This window comes from Schistocerca piceifrons, chromosome X (assembly GCF_021461385.2).
Source record: "Schistocerca piceifrons isolate TAMUIC-IGC-003096 chromosome X, iqSchPice1.1, whole genome shotgun sequence".
NCBI classification, from domain to species: Eukaryota; Metazoa; Arthropoda; class Insecta; order Orthoptera; family Acrididae; genus Schistocerca; species Schistocerca piceifrons.
In genome coordinates, this window is record NC_060149.1 from 748252899 (window position 1) to 748262032 (window position 9134).

The 9134-nt window shown below is 35.1% G+C and overlaps 1 long non-coding RNA gene across 1 annotated transcript; it reads left to right on the forward strand.

The window, feature by feature from the left end:
* The first annotated feature begins 2028 nt into the window (after positions 1–2028).
* LOC124721756 lies at positions 2029–5912 on the forward strand. Its single transcript, XR_007006389.1, has 2 exons — positions 2029–2770; positions 4930–5912. It is a non-coding gene; the product is annotated as an uncharacterized LOC124721756 (long non-coding RNA).
* Positions 5913–9134: the final 3222 nt, after the last annotated feature.

Sequence of the window (9134 nt, forward strand, 5' to 3'; positions counted from 1 at the left end):
GTGGAAAATGTAGTAAACATATTTGCAAGAAACATGTAACCTACTTGTGTCCACAGTGCAAGCAGTAAGAAAAGAACTGTAGTATTTTATAAGATGATTGTATTGAAAATTCTGTTGTTTCAAATTTATGTGAATACTTGTGCCTAAACTACAATCAGTAAGAAGAGAGGATTCTAAAGTTGTAGTGCTTTCTATGTTGGAATGTAATAAAAAAACTGTAGTGTGTTCTGTACTGTAGTGTGCTCTAAGATGAATATCTGTAATGACAACTGTCTGTTGTTAGAAAATGTCAATACTTACGTCTAAACTGTCAACAATAAGAATAGAAGTATGGAAAAACTGTAGTGCTTTCTAAGTTGAATGCCTGTAATGGAAACTGTCTGTTGTTTCAAATTTATGTGCATATTTAAATGAAAAATATCCCTCAATAAAGTTGTATGCATTGTTATTATTATTATTATTACCATTATTATTATTATTATTATTATTATTATTATTACTAACAAGGTACTGGAATAGAACAACAATGTCGATAGCTAAAACTGTACCAAAATTTATGTTTCTAAAGCATTTTGATATGTCGGGTCATATTGACCCGAACAGTATATATGTCAAGTAAAAGTGAACAGAACAGCAGGGTTAAGTGTTTCGTATCTTTCATACCTGAGGATTATACAGAATTATGCAGGCATTGACAGAATCAAGGAGGAATAGTCGCACTATTTTTGTTGTTATTGTTCGATGAGAGTATCAGTGTCACAGTTGATTTTAATTCGTATGACTTTTGTAGTTTCGAAAATATCTTTCCTAAATTTTCGTTGCTGACTGCAGTCAAATAATTTAATTTGCACATCAGCATTGTTTGCTTTTGCTAGTACCTCGTTTTATGATCTGAACGCAACACTTCAGCCACTCTGTGCTTCAGCAGCTTTCACTACCATGCAGACAAACCTAATTTCATGTTTGTACACGCAAACGTGTACATATACTGTATGTAATAGCTAACGTAACGTTGAAGTACAGTACGTTTATAAAGAGCAAGCTTTAGCACTAATGCATGTGATGTTTCCATTAAAAAAAAAAAAACTTTTCCATTTAATATGAAGTTTAAGATTCGTTGGGCATTCTAAACATAATCGTGTTCAGACAGTCCAGCTACACTTCATTACTTTCCATGCGAATTAGCTGTATTGCATACCAAGGGCGTACCCAGGATCTGAACTAGGGGGGGGGGGGGGCAGGTCATACTAGTCTCAGGAAACAAGGACTTGAGACAATATACAGCATTTCTTATTAAATAAAGCAGTATACTAGTGAAAAACTGCGAATATCTTCTACGGGGGGGGGGGGGGGGGAACGAGCGCAGCTCCCCCCCCCCCCCCCCCCCATGTGACTGAATCGTGCCTGACATTCGTTTACTTAATACGTAAAACCTGTTTTAATGTCAACATACGTAATACTGACGTCGTTATAACTGATCAAATGTTTCATTTTATGCAAATCTGTTATAAAATCTAAGACATTCATTATTCTGATCGACAATATAAAGATGTTACTTCGCTAACCCTAGCAAAAAAAGTGTTACCTTCTTACCGGTATGCAACATGGGCATACCCAGGAGGGGGGGGGGGGGGGAGCTGCGCTCGTTCCCCCCCCCTCCTCCTGGGTATGCCCATGTTGCATACCGGTAAGAAGGTAACACTTTTTTTGCTAGGGTTAGCGAAGTAACATCTTTATATTGTCGATCAGAATAATGAATGTCTTAGATTTTATAACAGATTTGCATAAAATGAAACATTTGATCAGTTATAACGACGTCAGTATTACGTATGTTGACATTAAAACAGGTTTTACGTATTAAGTAAACGAATGTCAGGCACGATTCAGTCACATGATACTGTAATATTGTTGACAAAAATTCTCTAACGTATTACAGCAGGGGGCCTACTTTACTTTATTCACAAATACCGTACTGTTCTCGGTGTTTACGTTAATTTTACCACAGATTTGTATTTGTTTTCTGTAAGGTTGCAATTTTATTGATTGTGAATACTTTTTACCTGTTCATAACTTCAATGAGTAAATGATTTACGATTGCTCACAGAGAAAATTGTTGGAATGTTAGGCGAATAACGAGAATTCCCTGTCGCTCTTCGTCTAATGTTGTTCAGTAATATCAATGCTCCCTACTGTAAATTTGCCCACTTTTTCGTAAAAGACGATTGAGAGCACCTCACCGTCTCTACTATTATCAACATTTCCTATTATGGGTGACTACAGAGCGCTTGGTAGGATGGGATTGGTCCATTGCGTGGTTGATTGATGTTACCATAAATACACTACGCGGGTTGGAAGTGCACTGTGGAGCAACGCAGCTGTTTAAGAGTGTGTAGTAAAATGAAACTCATGCATTAAGAACATTGTTAATAAATTGCTGGACAGTTTAGAGTCACTTGGCGTAACAGAGAAGTTAGGCACATGTACGATGAATTTTATATATCAAGATACTGATTTGACTACGTAGTCAGTGGTCCTCTCCACAACAAACATTGCAGCAGCGAGTTAAACTACTGCTGCGCCACACTACTGCCTGCGAGAATTTTTAGAAGAATTGTCGTTGTAGTGAAAGACGAAGGACGTTCGTGACACGACTGAAGAGTGGGGATACAGTTTAAAAAAAAAAAAAGAGTGTTTCGTACTCGTGAAGAAGCCTGTTCTCAGCTATGATGGGAATGAAGTAGTCGATAGATTATGGCATAAAATGATCATGGTGAGTGAAAAAAATCATTATTTTGACTAACGTATTTACACCTTTACAGTTCCATTTTTTCTATCGCTGGTGCAGTTACTGACATTTGAAATTTAATGGCCCCGTTAGAGCATGGTATGGCAACCGGCACATGGACGTTTTCGTGAGCATCTCATTCATGTTAGCAACACAGGAAAACACTGTTCTGTTAATGCGTTTGGTTATAACGTAGTGAGTTTTGAAAGTAGGTTAATGTAGGTTATTCGCTTCCATCGTGTGACGAAACTCACCCCTGTGACACTGTGAACACACGTGGCTTTAATGACTGTGGAGCAACGAGATGCTGTAATATATTTTAAATTTCATTTCCGAACGTCACTGAAGATTTCATGTGTTATACTAAGCTCACAGGTTAGGGTAGTAAACGCGCACTCGAAACAACAAATAAATATTGGTCTGAGAAGTTTCGTGCCTAAGAGATTGTCTGTAGAGAAGGAATAAAGTTTTTCCTTAATCCAGTACGTACATTTAAAAAAAGAAAAACTGTCGTTTAAATGCTTTTGGTTGCATAACTCTGGTTCCATCACAGTATATGTTACGGCGTTAAATGCTTTCTGTATTGAGCGTTATGAAATAAAAATTTATAACTATAGCACAAAATAGCAATCAGCTGATCACATTCGAAGGCAAATCTATAGTACTGGAGTGCCTCCCGCTTCTGCCACTAGATGTCTCTGTAGAAAAAAGATGACTGTAGAAATTCGCATGCCTTTGACGCATAAGTAACAAATACCAAACGATAGCAAATTTGAATGTTGGTATTTTTCTGCAAATAGCATGCAATGTCTTGGGAACAGTACATAGGTAGCTTAAAGTGCGTATGGTGTAAGTAAGTTTCTAGGATCATTCTTACATTTAATTATAAACAGTGTCACGTACATTTATATTAAAAGTAGCGCTTATACGGAAGGCTAGGCAAGCTTCTACTATTTCCTATTTGGTACATAAAACGAAAAAGTTTGCTGCAGATGCTGTTTCCCTGTGCATGCAATCAGGCTAGCTTTTACAATAATTCTGCTTCAAAATATAGTTCCTTAAAAATTACTTGAAATGAAATGAATAGTTCTTCAGAATGACACAATTCATGAATGAAAAATATCGCTTAGCTAAATTTATCATAGCGAGGGAGAACGTGGGACGCAGAGGTCAAGAACTTACGGCACACAACCTTGGAACGGGGGGAAGATTGTTTTATGTAAATATGTGAGAGATAAGCGCACAAGAAAATATATTACAAGCTAAAAGAAAATAAAAGAAACAGCTGCATGAGTGTTATGGGGAGACGCACTGACATAGGTTATTGTCTACAGGTACTGTAGACTTACTGCTTGCTATAAGCTCTTAGCTAAACTATTGTAGCAAAAAAGTAAATAATATTAAATTGCATTGCAAAAACTGATGCTTCAAAAGACAGTTTTGCACACAATGTGTGAACTTCCCAAGTAAACAAAAACAGCTGTTCAGTAGTACACAGATGCCAAGAAAAGTGCTGGCAATGTGTAGTTGCATATGACTGACCAGGTTGCTGTATTTTGCCGAGTTGCTGTTATTTGAATAAATGGAAATGCATGAGACTGCAAGTGTCCAATGAAATGACACATTAATTTTGCATTTTTACGGATTTTTGTAAAATTCTAGCTAAAGTTTCCTTCCTGTAACCATATGGGCATACATAAGAACAATTTATACAAATATATAGTAAGAGAAGAATTGTCAGTACTGACATGATATTGAAACTATGAATTTGTTATTGGTAAAACAGCAACCTGTATTTGTTAAAACTTTTCTTGTGCAAGACACATTTCCAGCAATTCAGAGTCGCTGTGAATAATTTATTCAGCTTCTCTGTGGCAGTCATATGCAGCATAAAATTTTACTATATACAGTTTTCTTGTTTAACATACAGTTAAAGTTAGTGTTCCAGAAAGAGAATTGAAGGGGAAGGTCTTTATCATAAAAACTTTTAAGTTTTTTGTGGTAGTTATATTTCATACTGGGATAAAGTTGTAAGTTGATTTACTGTGATTGTTATTCAAGATAGATATGTAATACAAGAGCTAATATTATGTAGGATATCCATCTAGAATTAGATGCTAATGAACTTTTGTAATTTTCCTCAGTCATTGCAGGCAGTTGCTCATTCAAAGGCCATGGATGCTTCCTTTCAAATTCCAGGACTAACCCTCCCCAGGCGCTAATGTCCAAGCTGTCTGCGCATCGTTAAATATTACAGCTATCGCCACCTGATAATAAACTTCATTTGCATTGCTGCATTCATACTAACGAATTTGACTCACCAGTGGGATGATTGCTCAGAAGATTGTGTGTTCTGGGTCCAACAGTTATCTTCAAGTGAACAGTGCACATATTATGTTCCAGCTTTACTAGGCAGTGACAGTTGTTCATCTCGTTGAACATTCCATAAATTTAATTTTCTCACAGAGATCAGGCTGCATCCATTTGAAATATGAAGTAACTTAAAATAATTTTGGGCCTTTTGCAATTGTTATAGTGTTTAAATTAGCCAAAAAAATGTTTCAACTGTAGTTCTTTGCTGTGGATTCTGAAATCCAGTATAAGGCAGCAAAAAGTGTCATTAAAGCTTGCAAGAGGTGCTTTTGCTTATGTTTTTTTTAAATAAAGTTTTGACAAGTTTTAGTAGACTGAACAGGAAAAAGCTAGCACATTTTTATGTGGTTAAACAATTCAAACTACCATTTCAACTTTGTTTTTCAAAATATTCTTGACCTTACTGTTAAAAATAAAAATTATATTTTCTTATATTCACCTGTATAACATGATGCTTCTCTTTGTCTGAGAGTGCAGTTAATATGTTAATAATTGAGTTTTTAATACTGTTATCTAACTGTGGACTGTAACAAATTTCACCATTTTGAGGAACAGCTTTTTCTGTTATGTACTTGTGTGTTTAAAAGTGGTGTGTATTCTAATACAATGTTGTTGAAAAAGTTTGTGCCTGCCCTGTGTTGTAGATGAAAAGATATTTAACTTATCCAGAGTAAATTGTATCATAACCTAATCTGGCACATTGGCCTACAGTTCCTAAAGTTTTCATATGAATGAATAAATAAATCCTTTTGAAGTGTCAGTTTTTATTCAGCTTTGACATCCTTACTAATAGAGCAGTGCAGTTGTAATGTTACTAGATGTGATGTAATCCTGCTAAGTATGTGGCAACAGATTTTAAAACATTTTTTTATGTTGCTAAAGTTTAAAGTTGTGTGTTCTTGTGTACAGAACACAGTTTTCTGGAGAAGCAATGCTCCTGTGATGCATGCACACAGTTGTAGGGTTTCTCCCATCAATAAAACACACACACACACACACACACACACACACACACACACACACACACACACACACACACACACTCTTTACAGGTAGAGCACAGCTGGCAAATGTTGAGTGCACCATATATGCTGTTATACTTTAAGTGGGCTGTTTCCTATTGGCACAAGTTGGTTTTCATTAAACAGTACACAACAAAATATGTATGGCTACAGCCTTTCCTTTCTCATTCCTGTTTCTCTGGTTAAAGACAGCTTCTTGGTAAAGCACTGAATGTTGTAATGAGGCATACAGTGGTATCACTAGTATCTACTGAAATACAAAACTGTATAGCTCATCGCGATTTATCTGTAGAAAGAAAGCCTCTTAGTAAATCAGTGAAAGTTGGAATGAGGCATATAGTTTTATCTTTAGAAATAAAATAAAAAATTGTATACACTACTGAAAACACAATAAATCGATGGCAGAAATAAGTAGAAAATAGACCAACACTAGCAAGTTGTTATGGGCTGAAAATCCAATAGAAATGATGAACATGATTACACTGGAGTCCTACAGCACTGTGGCACATTACATCAACACTGGACTGCTAGATGCATTTACAGCTTGATTGATAAAATGTTTCATATGCTTGTTGAATGTTGTTTGAAATGTAAATTTGAAACATTTTTGTGCAAAAATAAAAACCCTCTCCTAACTCACCTGAGAACTGTGGTGGCTTAAATGAGGGGTTTGATCATTATAATGTTATGCTCATTAATAATGGTTTGCTTCTGGAAAGGGACTAACATAAAATTTTGGGATATATGCCTGAGGTGGATTTGGGAATCAGTGAAGCAAGTGGCTGTTGTCATCTAACATTATGCTGACTTGCCTAATGGAGCAACTACTTTTTGTCTAATTGGAGGTAAAATCTTCAACACAAGATTGAGAACTGCTTGCTTTGACTGATATTTTATCCTTGTTGAGTTTGTTGATGTTAAATGGCCTTAGGTGACGAGCAGTTTTGTATTTCAGATGATTCCACTATGAATTGAAGTATCAGAATTACTATACAATTTATTTTGAAATGAGCTACTTGAGACCTGAAAGGAAATAGCCATAAAACATGAGTAGTCAGTAGCAAAAAAACTTTTCATGCTGTTTGTGCTATCTTTTGCTTAAAATTAGAAATAAGCATGTTAGTGCATAGTTGTATTTATGCTGTCCCTGCAGGATGATAGCTTGCAGGTCAGCAGACAGAAACGTGAAGTTCTATTTCATAGCCTTCAGTACCTAGCTTTTGAGTTACATAATACTGTGAAATATTTTATTAACATATCCTCATTTATATGTGGAGGAAGATATCCCCTTGCTTACCTGCTCTTGTGGAAATTATTGACAAAATGACATTTTGAAATTGGCCTGTTGTCTATGCTTCCATACATGCTTAATGATAGACATTGAGAGCTGTTTGCATTTTTGTATTTACTGAAGTAGTCTCTTGTAGTTTGCCTGAGATATACTTTATCTACATTTATATAGCTGCATTTTCAACTTGTATAGCTAACAAGATCACAATTACAATGTTTGTTACAGTGTTAAGTTTTCACTGAAATATGAATAGTTTGGAAATAATGTTTCAAGTCTATTAAAGATGTTCAACTACTACTATAAATTCCATGTATTGGGAGCAGAGATGTTAGATTTACCATCCATGAGCAAATAGTTTATTTTAATAAAGAGGATTGGCAGTAGTTAATTTACAGGTAAAGGTTTTAAGTGCTATGATACCCACAAGCTAGACAAAAAACAGCAATAATCTGTGAAACATGTAGTGTACATGCTGATTACTAGTAGTCCAGAACATTAAATTTGTGGAAAAATTGCATTTATTGATTGCAATCATTATTGTAATTATAGACACACACAGTGTTATTTGTATCATTTACTACAAATCTTTTTTGTTGGTGCCATAATGGGCTTGCTGTAAAACTAAAATTGCACTGTTACATGTATGGTAATTATGTGAAGTTAAGGGGCTACATGCCACATTCTCAAAAAAAAAAAAAATAAATAAATAAAAATTGATAAAACATGTAAGTTTGCCCCCTCTGCTGTTTGTATTTATATTACTTTCTGTTTCACTACTGCACTCTATGCTGATAGTGTAATGATACAATGCCATGTACTTCCTTTATTTGGAAATAACAAGCATGATGAGCTTAACAGTGATAACAATTAACTAGAATTTTTTAATTTTTCTTCAGACATAATTTTATTATTGAACAGCAAACATTCATCATTCAGTAATGAATATGCACATGAAATATGATTTTCTTCTCAAGAATTTTAAACCTCTTTAGTCAACAGTGAGGTGTAACCAATAGTTTAATGGCACACCTAGAAGATCATAGCTTTTAATGAAACATTCATTTTTAACTAAAAACAAATCCATCTGTATAGAAGTACTGAGTACCTGGTGGGTTGTATTTGTTTTCATATATTCTTTGATAATGTGCAGTTTTTTCTAATCATAAAAACAAATGTTGAAAAAAGAAAAAAAAAAAGAAACTGAATGTCATTTCACTGAATTCATCTAACTGAGGCAGTTACTTTAACAATGGTAAATGACTTCAGTAAGATGATTGTTCCCCCTTAATAGTTCATTTTCATATGGAGTGCAGACGAAGAAAGCAGTCTTGTTTTTCATTGATAACAGGCTAATCAGTTGTACAGACTGAGAGTAGTTAGTATACCACATATTATTTTAAATAATTATGAGAGGGGTCAAGACTGTGCACATGCTAATTGTAATTGCAGTCAGGAGCAAATTAAATTCATGTGAAACTGTGCAGAATACTAGTAGATGAACTACCTGCAGTAGTTACCATAAAAAAGATGGGGAAGTTCGCTAAGATAAAATATTTAGTTTAAAGCCCCCCCCCCCCCCCCCCCTTTCCCCTGTTAAAAGTTCTGTAGAACACAGTGTTTCCAGGTTGAGCCATCAGCCCCGTTTATATAAAATGCATTATCA